The sequence below is a fragment of the Anomaloglossus baeobatrachus genome, chromosome 2, assembly GCF_048569485.1.
Source record: "Anomaloglossus baeobatrachus isolate aAnoBae1 chromosome 2, aAnoBae1.hap1, whole genome shotgun sequence".
Lineage (NCBI taxonomy): Eukaryota > Metazoa > Chordata > Amphibia > Anura > Aromobatidae > Anomaloglossus > Anomaloglossus baeobatrachus.
Genome location: NC_134354.1, coordinates 70,408,350 through 70,425,705, shown reverse-complemented (window position 1 = coordinate 70,425,705; position 17,356 = coordinate 70,408,350). Strand labels below are relative to the sequence as shown.

Sequence of the window (17,356 nt, the reverse complement as noted above, 5' to 3'; positions counted from 1 at the left end):
CGGTCTTTAAAAAAGTTAAACTGGCATCCAATATTAGTCTCCATTGCATTTCCAAATAATTAATATATAAATAATAGAATATATGGAATTCCAGACTGCCCCAGTAAGCTTTGAGATACATGGCATAATTCATAGTGTCAACTCTTGTTTTACCAAGTGAAGCCAGAACCTGGTCTAAATGCTATACGTAACACTAGTCTCGCGGGTTCAATGCTTCTCATTATCTTGGTTCATTAGTCATATGCGTAACCATTTGCCTTTTATGTCTTGTTTGCTGAAGGTATAAATTATATTTTGTGACTGATGATTCAGTTTATCAGTGAGCGGCTAAGCATGAGGTTTAAGCAATGTTTGGCAGACACCATGTTATTTATGCGCACAGTAGCAGGTCTTCTGACATGCAAAGGCAATCTTGTATATGGCTTCCAGTTTCACTTGAGCATTGAGTGGAAAAACAGAACATACGACATAATGTATTCCTGACATGTGTCTTATCAGAATGATTGAAGCAAGCTCCGTTTTAGCTTTTAATTAGAGATGTCAGAAAACCTCACTGCAGACCCCGTAACATAATCACAAGAGAGGCTGAATGTAGCTATGAACTTTGTCCCTGTTATCCAGAATGGGTACAAAGCAGCTTCAAAATTCTTGCGAAAATAAAAATTCATCAACTTAAGTTAAAATGCATTGGCTCAAAATATTAGTGGCTGTTTATAGATGTAGTAATGTAATTATCATGGAAATCAATCTGGATTATTCATTTGGTAAAACTGTATCGGACCAGTGGTGTTGCATTCATGGCTGCATTTGAGAAAATTACATACAGGCACTGGTGAGTCAAAGGTCCTGCTGCAAAATAATTATTATACGTGGAACATGGTAGGTGGGAAATCTGTTTCGAAAATTTGCATAGCGGTATTTATTGTAAAGAACTTGTAGGACCAGCACAAGCACAGATGTTTCGGTCAATAGACCTTCATCAGAGTCCATGCAGAAAATATAGTACCATGGTAAACAGTGGCACATAGACGGCGGTGGACACCACGTCATGCCCGGCTACACTGTTTGCCAAGCTACTATACTTTGAGGACCCTCTACACGCACACTGATGAAGGTCTATTGACCGAAACATCTGTGCTTGTGCTGGTCCTACAAGTTCTTCACAATAAAACCCCTATGCACATTGATCTTGAGTGTCAAGTTTCTAAATCTACTTGATGCATTTTTGGACTTTACTTGTGCACCACCCCAGAAGTGCTGTGTGTATCAACTCAATAAATGATATGTAATCCTATTACAAAGTCTCCTTTGGAGGTCTACTAGTTTTTAGCTTTCTCTTTTACTACTAAAACATACCCAATAACATAGGAATATCAAATCACAATATATGTTATCATCCTCGTTAATTAGCTGGGTACAAGAATTCAATTGTTCTCTAATTTATTTTGAGAGAATGAGTCTCAAAATGTTTACAAAGTATTGAACTTTGTTACGGAAACACAAGCTGTTTTCACTAAAGGCCCAGTCACACACAACGACTTACCAGCGATCTCGAAAACGATGCAACCTGATAGGGATCGCTGGTAAGTCGCTGGGAGGTCGCTGGTGAGATGTCACACAGTCAGATCTTACCAACGACTCAGTAACGATACAGGTTGCAGTAGCGACCTGTATAACGATCTCAGCAGTCACTGTGACCCTGTCACACAGTGTCAAACAGAGAGATGTGTCCTGCCCAGCAGGACATCGCCTTTGAAGAAAATGGCCTGGACCATTCTGCAACAACTAGAGATCTCACAGCAGGGGCCTGATCGCTGGTAGGTGTCAGACATAACGAGATCGCTTTTGCGTCACAGAAACCGTGACTCAGCAGCGATCTCGCTAGCGATCTCATTATGTGTGACGGTACCTTAAGACTGTTGCCTGGTAGAGTATGTTTAGTTTGACCAGTTCAACCCATGAGGAACATATTTCTACTGGTAGAATCTTCTTGTTGTGATAGGGAATCCAGTTTTCATCGTAGAGAGTATAGTTGTCATGGAAGGAGATCTAATTGTCATAGTGGGAATTTATTTTTCATGGCGAGAATTTCTGTTTTTATGGTAGACAACCCAGTAGTTTTGGTAAGGAATTTAGTTGTCTTGGTTGGGAGACCTATTGTCACGGTAGAGTACAGTTCTTAAAGGGGTTATCCGGCCTAAAGGCCGCTTTACACGCTACAATTTATCTGACTATCTCTTAAATGATGTGACACGCCCAGATCGTTGTTGCGATTTGCCGAGATCGCACATAGGTCGTTTATTTGCGGTCACACGTAACAATCTCACAAACGACGAACAGCGATCAGCGATATATTGTTTGAACCAAGGCGGTCGTTTGTTGGCAGGGTGTCAAACGTACCAATATGTCTGCTGCGATCCAAACGACGAACAATATTTTGAAACTGAACGACGTGTCAACGATCAATGATTTTACACCTATTTGCGATTGTTTGGAGTCGCACGTAGGTGTCACACACAATGACGTCACTAACAATGCCGGATGTGCATCACGGAAACCGTGACCCTGACAACATATTGTCAGATAAATCGTAGTCTGCCTTTAGGCTACAAGTCTGCAATTTTCTATGTGACTGCAGACTTGTGAATCTTCACAATGCTTGCACTGTGTATTGTGAGGATTCTTCTGTGCCGGCGCTGGGAGCAGCGAGTGTATGGCCAAGTAGGGGTCATGCAATCAAATGACAACTAGATGGGTGCATCCTCACTCAACTCAAGTGTACTAAGTGAGGCTGAATACAGTATAGTCAGAATGTAGCCGTAGATATGCAAATCACATACTGATGGCCACATGCCTGCATGTTCCCAGTGCCGCCACCGGAGAATCCTCAGAGTGCACAGAGTGTGCACTGTGAAGATTTACCAGTCTGCAGTTACATAAGGTGGTTGCAGACCTGTACCCTAAAGCCAAACTACCCCTTTAAATGCATTTTAATACAGATGATAGAATTTATGAGCTTCAAATTTGTAACTGAAGTAGTGTGGTGCACATTTATATTGCAGAATCAACAGAGAATAGGATATTTTAGTATTCTCTTATTTCTAGCTGTTGGGCCTTATTGGTTTATGAAATCTTGTAGCTCAATAAAAAAAATCTTTGCTAAAGGAGTGATGTAATGGACAAGGAAATTTTATCCTTCCAGGTATGTCAAATTATAATAAATAGTCATATGACCAACATGTTTCTAGCTGTTATATAAGAGCTGACTATTGCTAGACATCAATCCTATTTTCCTTTTATAAAATCAAAAGTCTAAAAATAATTTTAATATTTTAGTAACCTTAGAGTTGTAGACTATCGACCAACCAGGAATCTCTTCAAACAAAAACAAATATCAATCTGTAAAACATAATCTAATGTGCTAATGCCTTGGTGTCTGGGAGAGGTGAATGGTTTTAAGATGAGCCTTTGTTGGCCAACAGATCATCAAGGGATCCCGTGGCAAACTGAGGCTTTACCTCAATAACAGGGTCAAGAGATACAGCAGTTGACATCCAATTTATAGTAGCTGTTGGAGTCGATGACTTGCCAACAGCCTTTGATGATAAATCCAGCAAAGTTTACAATGCAATTGTAATTGCAAATAATTCTGTCTTTAAGGGACTTGGAACATCAAAACAGTTTCTTCTGGTGGGCCCCGAGAATAAAAATTGCTCTCTAAAATTTGTATTATATTTATTTTGTCATATTTGGGTTTTCTAGTTAAAGTTATAAATTCATAAAAACCCAAGGTGCACATTTTGAGTTGCATTAATATTTATGTAGGTGTATTACATTACAAGAACAGTTCTCTCCTTTTTGGTCAATGGGTCCTGCCATGACATCCTAATGTAGGATATACATTGTGCTGCCTTTCTCATTTGGTTTATTTTCATTGGAAGGACTTGGTTGTGAAGTTCTGTTTCTAACATAATATCAATTTTAAAAATCAGTTGTGTAAGTTCATTTTAGTTTATTCTTTGTACAGTCTGAATGATACACGATCTCCCTCAAAAGCAAGTCTTCTCTGTGGTTCCCCTAGCAAAATAAACTTGGATGTTATTCTTTGTTTAACATAGAAGCATTTGAAATATAGACCACTTGGACTTAAAACCAACTTTACACACTTGTAGACCTTCGAAGGGTTGTTTGTTTTTCACAGTTCTACAAGTTTTATTTGAACGTAATTAGAAAACCATCTGAAATTGATCTCTGGTGACTTATTTATTGGGACGTGGTAAGCCGTGGTCTATGACATCACATAACAATGTGATTAAAGTGTACCAGAGTCAAGTAAAGTACAAGAAAGTTTATTTGTGTCTTGGCACACAAGATTTTATTTTCCTTACTTTGAACTATATTCTACACATTCTGAAATCTCCATAGCTTTTCGATTTTTTTTTTATTCAGGATTGGACAAAAGATTTTGATAGATCAGTAGTAAGAATCCTCCAGACATCAATTCAAGAAAAGAATTTAAAAAAAAATTAAAATCAGTAGCAATTTTCATGATTCAATAGCTCCATTACTCCAGGATTTTTTTTCTACCTTGGCTTAACGAGGTTGTCCAGGACTTTAACATTGATGACTTACCTTTAGCATACAGTGGCATGCAAAGTTTGGGTATCCGTGGTCAAAATTACTGCTATTGTGAAGAGTTAAGCAATTTAAGCAATTTGAAAATGAAATGATCTCTAAAATCCATAAAGTTAAAGATCACACATCTTCTTTATATTTTAGCCCCCCCCCCCAAAAAATATATATATTTTGTATTTTTAAATTAACAAAAAAGAAAAATGGGCAGATGCAAAAGTTTAGGCATCCTGCATGGTTAGTAACTAGTAGCACCTTTTTTTGTAAGTATCCCAGCTTGTAGCTTTTTTGTAGCTAGCTAAGAGTCTTTCAATTCTTGTTTTAGGGACTTTCATCAATGTTGCCTTGGAAATGTCTTCAAGTTCTGTGACATTCTTGGCGCGTCTTGCATGCACTGCTCTTTTGAGGTCTAGCCACATAATTTCAATGATATTTAGATCAGGGGACTGTGAAGGACATTGTAAAACCTTCAGCTTGTGAATTTTGTCGTCATCTATTGTGGATTTTGAGGAGTGTTTAGGATCATTATCCATTTGTAGAAGTCATGCTTTATTCAACTTCAACTTTTTACAGCTAATGTTATGTTTCCATCAAGAATTTGTTGAAATTTCATTGAATCCTGGCTTCCCAGGTCCACATCTAAGTAGTTATGGCCACAGTCACTACCTGGCTCAGCTGATTAATTTTTATAGTCCTTCAAGTCATCAGCTAAACAATATGAAAATGTAGATTCTTTGCCCCAAAACTCATGAGCCAAGACTTGATGTTCTGATATTTTTGTGGAAACAGTCCAACAGTAAATTAATGTAACTGGAAGTTTACTGTTTCTTAGTGGTTTTTAATGTTCCAATGTGAAAGTACCAGTACTGTTTCATTCAGTCACCATTAGATGACTAGACGGGTTGGCACATATGCAGCATATGGAGATGAATTGAGATCTTAAATTTTGAGTGAAAATCAATTTTGAAATTTTCTACAGAACTTCAACTTTTACAAGAACTAATCTGTACTAAACATAATATTGTTCTTTTACACTGTGTTCATAACTATATGTCTAGGGTTAGTTTAATTCTGTGTCTACTTACAATCAAGGTTGCACTCTTGACTAACTGGTTATGCAGGTAACAGCATCCAGCCCTATTCACTTGAATGGAGCTGTGTTGCAGTTCCTCTACACTGTAGATACATGTCACGGGGTACCATGACAGAGAGTGATCCCCTCTATTTCAGGTGTCAGGAGATCACAGCACATGGCTACATCCACACTTGCATGGTGTAGATTATCCTTGGTCCAGTGCTACAAGGGTAAAGCAGTTTGTTTGGTCTCCAAACTCAGGATGAAAATCCTGATCTCAGCTGTTCTGATTTGCTCACTTACCTCTGCTATAAATACTTTCATCTCAGCAGGGAGTTGTAAGTCATAGCTTAGCTACACCTAGACTTTAGAGTGTATTTGTGAGCTGTGAACTAAGAAGTTGTTTTAGAGCCATAGCTGGATATTGTGCTGTAGAAGTTTATGTACTCTTTTCCCTTCCTTTAATCCCTTTTCAGATTTCACCCCTTTGTGCTTTGAACTACTGCTGTTTCTTTTACCCCTGGCTATGTCTTTAACATAAAGTAAGACCAGTGTACCCACTGCCTGCACCCTAGGTAGGATTGCGTTCAATGAAGACAGGGATAGGAAAGTGATTACCAAATGGGGTGAAAAAAACTGTCAGGGAGCTCAGGGTTACTTAGAGTAAGCGTCAGATATTGTCCCTCCTTATTCTTCCTTAGTGCCTTTGTATCCTTTTCCCGTCTTGCCTTGAGCCGACCAACCATCTTGGTGGAGCGCAACAACCAGGAGCTGCCTGTTAGTGGTACCTGGTGCCTATCATCAGAGAAGTGGGTCTAGGTCCCTCTCTCCCCTCTGTCTTGTAGCCTGATAGTACATAGCACAATGTAGGGAATAACAGTGAAGGGATGGAAGACAAATCAGTGCTGTAGCCCCTACATGCTCAGAATTGCCACTTTATAAGATAGGAATATCCTTTTTAGAGTTGTTAGATATTTCTATTTCATTTTTTTAAAAAAATTTGGAAAGAGATTTTGAAAATCATCCATTGAAAAATAAGCTGTTTCTGGTAGGTGGTTGATAAAACTTAGAATAGTAGCCAAGTAACTTAAATAACACGTATGCTCATTTTGGTACTTAGTAGAAAAGCATCAGGAAATTCAATTTCATTTTTACCTGAACTTTCATTTAAAAACATTGAGGAAGAGCCATAAAACTCATAAAGTGATATATCTCCTTCTTCAAGATGTGAAAGTCTTTCTTCATTTTTATATTACAGCCTTTATATCAAGCCACTTGATTTTCTTTAAATATTTTGATATATTGGTATGTTCTTTTAACAGCCAATTGTGCGTGACTTATGAAACAAGATTCTTACAAGGCTAAATGGCTACATTTGTTTTATGAGCACTAATGGCTCTGGTATAGTAGTGTTCGCATCGTGTACAACCTGAAATTATATTTTTAAAGTAACGATAACAAAATGGATTTCAATATCTTAAAGCTATAGATTCTAACTTTGCAACAGTGGGTCCTAAATACAGAAGTTTGAGTTTACCAAGACATTATACTGTCGGCATAAAATAGAAATTCCACATTTTTCATTGTTATTTACAATTCCAAATACATTTCATAACATATCTTATTGAAGTCAGTGATCTGCTTTTCTGATTCAGAGCTCTAAAATTTTGCAGAGCTAAAAATGTTTTGTCTACTTGTAGTCACCACTGAGGGATGTTTAGGAACTTTATCAACTCTGAGTACTGATTCAAAAAATAAAAGTATGTTGCAAGCATGCAGATAATAATAAAGAAAGAGACTCAGCGAGCATTATTGCTATTGTGATCACATGATTTTAGGTATTAGGAAATTCACAGTCATAATAATGTCCATAACCAATCCGGCTAGATGGAAATTGGTAGTAACTGGTGGTAACCAACAACAGTATTCTGGTGGCACATCAACGTCTAATATTGAATTAATGGACTCTACAATAAGGAAATGTATACACAATGTATTACATGCATTACAATAAGGAAGTATATATAAGAGAGAGAGAGAAATTTCTGTTACAAACAAGCCTTAGGCTGGTTTCACACATCCGGCTTTTTGCCGTTTTGCCGGATGCGGCGCTCTCCCGTACAGTTAATACAGTACAATGACAGTGCAACAAGCGCCGGTCACATGCTGTCATGTGACCGGCGCATGTGACCCGGAAGTTACAGCGCTGTCATTGTACTGTATTAACTGTACGGGAGAGCGCCGCATCCGGCAAAACGGCAAAAAGCCAGATGTGTGAAACCGGCCTTAGTTTTATGATTTTTGTTAAGCAGTAAATTAAGACACCATTAGGTGAATGGGATATTAAAGTGCCCTCCTTGTTTGCTGTAAATGAAAAGTGTACTCTCTTTCTGGAATTGAAATAATCAGATTGAAAAGGTTTTTCACCCTTTTTATTATACAAAATAACCCAGTTGCTCTTAAAAAAACACAGTCACCTTGTCATGATTGACTCCTGGCTCAGCTGGAGCTGAGCCTTTTTTTAGTTTCACTTCTGATGCAGGTCACGTTAGGGGTTAATCCTTTCTGCCTCGTTCTGGAGGTCAGGCTGCTTTATTAGGGCACTGTTTCTCTTGGACTTCGCCAGTGATATTTCTGGCTCTGCTGTGTTCTGCTCTTGAGTGACTTGTTGTCTGCCCTGCCTCCTCCTGACCTCCGTGTTCACCTGACCTGTTAACCTCCTCTGTTGTCTGTTTCCATCAGTGTCTCTCCCGCTGTCTCCCTGTTCGTTCCTTATCTGTTTAGCCTAATTCTGCCTTATCTTCCTACTCCCCCTCGCTTCTAGGCTCTGATTTCCCGGCTACTGACTATTTGCTTCCCTCTGGCTACGTTTAAACTTTGCCCTTGTGTACTTACAAGACCTCATGTTGTGACACGGCTTTCTGACGATTCTACTGCCATCTGGTGGGCTTGACTAGTATTACCTCTGCTAGGGAATTCCCTGCTCATACGTTTCCTCCACTTTTACGCCCCCTAGTGGTTTACCAGCTAACTACCTTCTCAGAAAGTTTCAGGAATCCTCTCAGTCCCACATTACTGCGCTGTACTGCTATTGTATATCTTAGAGTACAGAGTGACACACCTAATTCTAATGATTCTTCTCTGCTCCTCTCTATTACTACATTGGCATTCTCCTCTCTTACTATTCATGTTTATTCTATACATAACTAGCTGTAGTACCCTGCATTTCCCAGGATAGTTACTAAGTCTCTCTCTGTCAGTCTCCCACTCTCCCTCTTTCCCTCTCTCTCTTGTTTTCTCTCAGTATCCCACTCTGCTTCTCTCCCTCTCTCCCACTCTTCCTCTATCCCACTTTCCCTCTCTCCCACTGTCCTACTCTCCTGCTTTCCCACTCTCCATCTCTCTATCTCTCTCCCACTCCCTCTCTCTCCCACTCTCCCTCACTCCCACTGACCCTCTCACCATCAAAATTATATTAACTGGTACATAAGCTGTCTTATACTAAAAATGTCCTTCATTGCCTAAAGAAACCAATCAGAGCTCCTATTAATGTGTCAAAAAAAGAAGCAAACCTGTGATTGGTTACTATATACCACATGATAAAAATTAAATATCCAGGCTAACTGTCGAAACAGCCAATATATTACCTCCCACATCCAAACAGGAAGTAAGCTTTTTTTGTGAAAAACTGTAAAGAGCAGGGTTACAATCTCCGCTCAAAGCGTAGTCTATGACGTTCACTGAGTGAAATGAGGCGGCTGTGTAAAATTTTGTGATTGTAAATGCGACAGTGTGGATTCCTTTAGTAGTCATACATACATATATGCGTAGACTTAGATAGATATATACATATATATATATATATATATATATATATATATATACATATACATTAGATTTTTAAATACATATATTAGATTTATAAATATACTGGGACTATATAAAAAAGGGAAAAAAGAGCAAGGTGGACAAGTCCTTTAATTACTTATTTTTAACTGACTCTACCTGCTTTTGAAGCTGAGATCAGCAGGGAGAAAGTAAAGTGCTGCTATAAGTCTAATCTCTTACTTTGTCCCATATTGATAGAACTGTGCCCCCTGGAAATAAATAAAGCTGATAACCAGTACTGTACACTGTATTTCTTAATTCTAGGTGACACAGGTAAATTTACACACATAGGTGAATATATTAATAGGTTTTAAAGTAGATCACTGAAAGTACTTTAAACCATACGGTACATACTATGCAGCTAAATTCATGCAATATACTGGATCATTCCGGCTTATGTCAGTAAATGAACTTGCTTTATAACAATGAGTACATGTCAGTGTGTTGAATGTTAATGTCCTTGGTGCTTTCCTGGAAAGTAGTGGTCAATAAATCCAATATACTGCCAATAATGAATAAAGAGAGTAATTCCATCCTGGACTTAAAATCTACTATAGTACATTAGCAAAACAATGTACAGCAAATACATTGATGTGGATAAAATCTATATTCTCAAAAATAACTATGAAAATGTTAGGTAGTTTGTTGACTGCACTAATAAAGATGATTGCAGACTACGCAGATTTGTAGCAACACATAAATTCTTAGTGCACAATTAAAACAAATGCATAAAAACTGCTGTCCATGATATAAAAGAAGAAATGTTTGGATCGGCAAATTTTGCAGACTTGGCATAAACGTAAACATAAAGAATGATATTGCTTCAGCTCCATATAGTTAAGATTTGATGCATAAACTGAAGCCTTTCTTCAGCATCTATAAAGTGATTTTCAAAGCTGTTGTAAAGATTTACTGATATAGCAGAGCTGAATTGTCGTTTGCGGTCTTTTGTATATCTAGATCTATGGTGCCGACATCTGACCAATTCAGCTATACTACATATGCACAATTACAAATACGCAGTACAGACTGCTATAGAGTTTCTTTATGTTACTTTCTTGGTAAATTCCAGTGGTTATAGAAATATCAATATAAATAAATTGCTTGAGTCCCCCTAAATAATGTCCAAATGTCAATAGCAGCCAATAGTCCTAATATTGTTGCCAGCATACAATTCTGGCTAATTTGGGGAAACCCAACTTAAGGCCACTTTACACGCAACAACTTCGCTAATGAGATGTCGTTGGGGTCACGGAATTCGTGACGCACATCCGGCATCGTTAGCAATGTTGTTGCATATGAAACGCACGAACGACTGTTAACGATCAAAAGTACTTACCTAATTGTTGATCGTTGATGTGTCGTTTCATTCCCGATTATCATTGCTGCTGCAGGTATGATGTTGTTCGTCGTTCCTGCGGCAGCACACATGGCTACGTGTGACACCGCAGGAACGAGGAACAACATCATACCTGTGGCCGCCGCCAATGCGGAAGGAAGGAGGTGGGAGGAATGTTCGTCCCGCTCATCTCCACCCCTCTGCTTCTATTGGGCGCCCGCGTAGTGATGCAGCAGTGATGCCGCACGGACCGCCCCCTTGGAAAGGAGGTGGTTTGCTGGCCACTGCGACTTCGCTAGGCAGGTAAGTAGTGTGACCGGTGTTATAGATGTTGTGCGCCATGGGCAGTGAATTGCCCATGACGCACAACCGACGGGGGCGGGTATGCTCGCTAGCGATAGCGATATCGCTGCGTGTAAAGTGTCCTTTAAAGTAGGCAGTACAGTACAAATTAGAGTGGATATCCTAGTCTGATAGAGGCACTCCTGGATTGCACTGAGGTTGGGACTTGAGTGTCCTTACCGTCCCATCACTAATGTTGGTAAGTATATAAATCTAGGCAAGTATATAAATCTACATAGGTTATATGGACAAGGGTTGCTATGATCAAATAATGATATTAGGCACTTTTTATATTTGCATCATGGTTTCCATTTTGAACATCAAAAACCAAATGGACCAATGGACCTCATGTCTATAATTGATCTGTCAGGGTTCCATTGTGGTGTTTTTCATTTTCACCGAAAAAGTGATGTTTAGTAGTTTTTTACTTTATTGCTTCTGGGACCTCCTACTTTATAAACCCAAGTTATGTGGTGTTCCTCACTGAAGTATCATCACCGGAGTTGTCAATAAGCAGACTGTAATGTCAGCAATCTCATGCTGCTCCTCTTTGTACCACCTGGCAGGCATACAAACGCATTCACTGCTATTCTGTGCGGACCTCTCCAGTGTACTAAATCATTGCTCCTAGGTCCTGCATATGCTACACAGATCTCCGGGGAATGTGCTTGGGACATGTGTGAGCTGCCTGCCTCTTCAAGGGGGCAGCATGCTTTATTTGGTAATGCCTCTAGCCTATGGTTAATAGGTACTACATACTTAAGGCACCCCCTCCCTCAAGGAGGTGCCTGAGCAAGATGTAATGTTAGTAAATTCTATTTTTGCTACTTGTCAGGTCCCCTGGACCAAAACCTGTGCTGTCAGCCAGTACTAATACCTAACCTGACCTGTCTGATCCTGAATCTGATCTGTCTGGCAGAACCTGAACCTGCCCTGTCTACCTGAAACCATGTCCAGCATCCAATTGCAACCATCTTATTAGAACCCACTATCCAGTCTGAAGCAGTACCTGTAGCCAACCTACCTGCTTTCCTGATCCAGTCCTGCCTATTACCCTGAGGTTGTACCTGTGTCACTGACCCCTGAGGTCAACTTCTGCAGTACAAGAGACTGCACTGATGTGGTACCTGGCAGCTACCTTCCAGCAAATACCTAACCTCACTGTCAGAATCTCTATTGAAGACAAGGTAGTTGCTTAGTCATGCCTCTCCAAGATAAGCCTGGAACATGGCACAGTGGGTCCACAACTAGCAGTGTGACATAGAAAACATTGGTTATAGAGGTCTAGGAAGCCGAAAGATAACTTTGCAGGGACAGTTTTTATAACTAGTTAGGACCTGATGTTTTCAACTTATCACTTACTTCCCATCTTGTCTTAATTATCTTACCAACAATTTAAAACCCAAAAGACACCATAGGTTTCAGCTTTTTAATGGGGTTTATATAATCACTCCCCTTTCCTAGCTGGTGAGATAGCCTGGCAAAGATGAACCTGTTAGCAAGTACGCCATGTTACTCCAAACAGAAAAATAGCAAGGTCAAGGAGAAATGTCCAGTGGATTAAGACTCAAGCACTAACTAGAGGAAGAGATTATGATCCCCCTCTGGTCGTGGGCCTCTGTATGCCATCCTAATTGAACGCTTCTTAGCAAGTTTTTGTTAGTCATAGATAAAGAGTATCAAAAGAATCTTCAGTACCCTGGTTCAGCCGCCATTGACTAATAAATGTGCTGGATATATATATTTTTTGGCTTTTGTTTGGGGTACTACTCTTTTACAGGAAACTTTCAACCATATCTTTTGAATGGGGTTTTCTCATAATTAGGAGCATTTTTCATGAATAGACTTCTTTCAAAAGATTTTAAGGAGCTGGGACCAGTGGCCAATCCATACTCATCAACCAGAGCTCTATAAACATCTTCTTCCACAACTGAATCCACTATGACTCTTCTGATTTGTAGAAAAAAGTGCAACAATCAAGTTGCAGTGGAACGAGAGCATGACTTTGCACAGGCCCTACTAATCAGAAGAGGTGCTAGAAATGCCTTCGAGTAGGAGAAGGTTTTTTTTATTATTATTTATTATTATAGTGCCATTTATTCCATGGAGTTTTACAAGTGAAAATGGTATACATAAAAAACAATTACAATAATCATGAACAATCCAAAACAGACTGGTCCAGGAGGAGAGAGGAACCTGTCCACAAGGGCTCACAGTCTACAAGGGATGGGTGAGGGTACAGTAGGTGGGGGAAGCGATAGTTGCACAGTGGTGTAGTGGACTGAGGGTTTTTGCAGGTTTTAGGCTTGTCATAAGAGATGGATCTTCAAGTTCCTTTTGAAGCTTTCCACGGTAGTTGAAAGTCTGATATGCTGGGGTAGAGTGTTCCAGAGTATGGGGGAGGCACGGGAGAAATCTTGTATGCAATTGTGGGAAGAGGAGATAAGAGGGGAGTAGAGAAGGAAATCTTGTGAGGATCTGAGGTTGCATGCAGGTAGGTACTAGGTTCATATGATAGTGGTCAGTGCCCATGGATAACCAACGTGGGTGCAGGATCAGACTACCACAAATCTTTTTTCTCAACTCCAGTTATGAAAAATGTTCCTTAGCATGAGAATGTCAGATATCCCATTCTTAGAACTTCATAAATATATTATATAGCATATTTTTAAGTTACCTTTTAGAAGATAGTAAAAAAAAAATCTGCAAAGACATATACTGCTCTCCCAGCACTATCTGAGTTCATACAGAATAGCTACATTAAATGTATGCTATAATTTCACTTGTTTTTTGTCATTTATATACAACTTGCTGAGCTCGATTTTCTTGTTATTGCTTTTCCCCCGCTGCAGTCAGAGACCTGTATTGACTTTGATGTTACATGTTATTTGTTTTTATGATTAAGGTCAAAGAACGATGTTACAGCGCTTGCATTTATATTCTGCAAGGCGGTAATTCAAGTTTGCGCTCGGGTTAAAAAAAAAAATCTATTGGGGTTATTCGGAAAGACAATGAATGCACCGTGAACATAAAAAGTACATTCTGTTATGCACATGTCAGTTCTGAAAAGTCTGAAAAGATTATAAGCAACAAATTAATTAATGGCCTTAAAGGAGTCTATTTTGGAAAAATTTGTATTCTGGATAAGTTCACAATTTTGGAGCATTTTTTTTAAGAAGAGTATAGTTTTGCCATTCCTAAGGAATCTCTCCTAGGAATTTATGGAACAATTTGACAAATAGGTGTTATAAGTCGGGGAGGGCATACTCACACCATACAGTTAAAGTTGTCATTGGACAAACTCTTGACAAGAGGAATGGTACCATGCAGTTGTCATTTTACACTCTATTAATTGGTCTCCCCCTAACTAAACTCTCTCCACTACAGTCCATCTTAATGTAGCAGCCAGGGTCATCTATCTGGCTAACCGCTACTCGGATGCTTCTGCCCTGTGCCAGTCATTGCACTGGGTGCCCATATATCACAAGATCCAATTCAAACTGCTTATTCTCACCCCCCAAGCTCTCCACAGTGTGGCACCCCACTACATCTCCACCCTAATCTCTGTCTATCACCCTACCCGTTCTCTATGCTCTGCAAATGACTTCCGTTTAACATCCACACTAATCCGAACCTCCCACTCCCGAATCCAAGACTTCTCCCGAGCCGCACCAATTTTCTGTAATGCTCTAACCCATGAAGCTAGGACGAATCACAACTTACTCAATTTCTGATGCTCCCTAAAGCATATCTATTTAGGGTGGCCTATCACACTCCCTAGCCGAATTAACTTCATATAGCCCCTCCACAACCTCTCAGAACATAACCCCACGCCAAACTCCACCGCACCCAAATGCTTTTCAAGGTTTTGGCTGACTGGTAAAGGCATCACCCATTTCCTTGAAATGGCTGGATTGTCATTGTAAATAAGCACTTGTACCTTGTCCCAACCCCCCCACCTAATTATAGATTGTAAGCTCTCACGAGCAGGGTTGTCTTTTTTGCTCTAATATTGTATTTTCTATAACTGTTACTTGTTTGTATATGAACCTCCTAAATTGTAAAGCGTTGCATAATATGTTGTCGCTATAGAAATAAAGATTTATTATTATTATTATTATTATTATTATTATTATTCAAGGAGAGTTAACAGAGAATCGGCACAATGCAGTGTTCATAGAAAGGAGGCTCTTGAATTATTATTTCTTGTGGAATTTCCAACTAAAAAGGACAAATTAGGAGAAGTGACCTTAGATATAGGATTTTTTTTTGTAAGATATTTATGGTTTATGAGTTTAAATGGAGCTGCCAAGTGGTTTTCATATGGGCCACAAGTCCACGACTTATTGTAGGTTTTTCTAATATGTTACAACAATGTAAGGTAGGTCTATTTTGAAAATTTGCCAAATTTGAAACCATTATGGGTGGACTCATCTGTAAATGGCACAATGTGACTCATGATGGACATACCATTTAACTACCTTCAAAAAACACTGTTCAAAGATTCTTTGGCCATGTGTCCGGTCCTGCTATTGTTATGGTAAAGACTTCAGCGATTTCTTTTACATATGGTACAAATGTCTTTGTGAGGGCGTCAGAGAACATCTGTTGCCTTCTTTGTAATGGTTAAGCTAAAGAACCAGATCAACATCAGCTTACAGTTCAGCTTTGTAGCATATAAATTTTTAAGTCACAGATGGAATAACATATTTTATGGCTTATTACTTTAACCTTTTCTGAATGTCACACATGAAACAAATGCGCTCATGAAATCTATCGACAGTCCAATATAATGAATGGGCCTACAATTTCCTATAAACAAGTTAAGGGAATAAATTACGGCTGCCTTTGCCTTACATAAGCCAATACAGTAAGGCCGAACTGTTTAATGAGTTTTTTTCTTGAAAGAATCAAGACACAGGGGAAATTAACTTAGACTGGGTTTAACATTCCAGTCTTAAAGTGACGTGAGCTGGAGTAAAATGTGGCACATCTATTATTAAATGTGGAATGTCTTGGACAGTCCTTATTATTATTCTTAATTGTCCTAATACAGAGATTACATGTCAACCACAGGGATAGGACTAGGGGTCGTAATAGGTAACAATGAGGTCCTACACATATAATATTATTGCCATGACTTATCTAACAGGCAAGGCAAAAAAAGACCGGAAAAGATTTCCATTCTGCCATTTAGGCCATTTTTGGACATCCTATTAATTGCTGTGTCACTTAATGAGCCAGACAAGAGAGTCATCAAATACCAGTAACTCTTGGAAAATGGCAGCAAAAACCAGCTCCCAATTTTTTTTTCACATCTTGATTTAAAAAAAAATCAAAAATCAAATAAAAAAGGAAAGTTTGGTAATGATGTAATCATACAAATATGAAAACTAGAGATGAGCGGCTCAGGCAGAATTTGGAATGTGCCTGTTCTTGTATTTTTTCCCAGAAAATTTTATTTGAGGAGATAGTCTCTGCAAATTTAAAATGCATTTATATACTCTGGGATACCTCCAGACTCAGAGCATAATAACCGTAATATATATATACAGTGCAGTGCCTACAAGTAGTATTCAACCCCCTGCAGATTTAGCAGGTTTACACATTCGGAATTAACTTGGCATTGTGACATTTGGACTGTAGATCAACCTGGAAGTGTGAAATGCACTGCAGCAAAAAAGAATGTTATTTCTTTTTTTTTTTTTTTTAAATTGTGAAAAGTTTATTCAGAGGGTCATTTATTATTCAACCCCTCAAACCACAAGAATTCTGTTTGGTTCCCCTAAAGTATTAAGAAGTATTTCAGGCACAAAGAACAATGAGCTTCACATGTTTGGATTAATTATCTCTTTTTCCAGCCTTTTTTGACTAATTAAGACCCTCCCCAAATTTGTGAACAGCACTCATACTTGGTCAACATGGGAAAGACAAAGGAGCATTCCAAGGCCATCAGAGACAAGATTGTGGAGGGTCACAAGGCTGGCAAGGGGTAGAAAACCCTTTGCAAGTAGTTGGGCCTACCTGTCTCCACTGTTGGGAGCATCATCCGGAAGTGGAAGGCTTATGGAACTACTGTT

The 17,356-nt window shown here is 39.0% G+C and overlaps 1 protein-coding gene across 2 annotated transcripts in view; it reads left to right on the top strand.

Moving 5' to 3' along the window:
* The window catches only part of ROBO1 (roundabout guidance receptor 1), a 1,692,467-nt gene that overhangs the window by 521,095 nt on the left and 1,154,016 nt on the right, over positions 1–17,356 (top strand). The gene's annotated exons all lie outside the window — the stretch shown is intronic.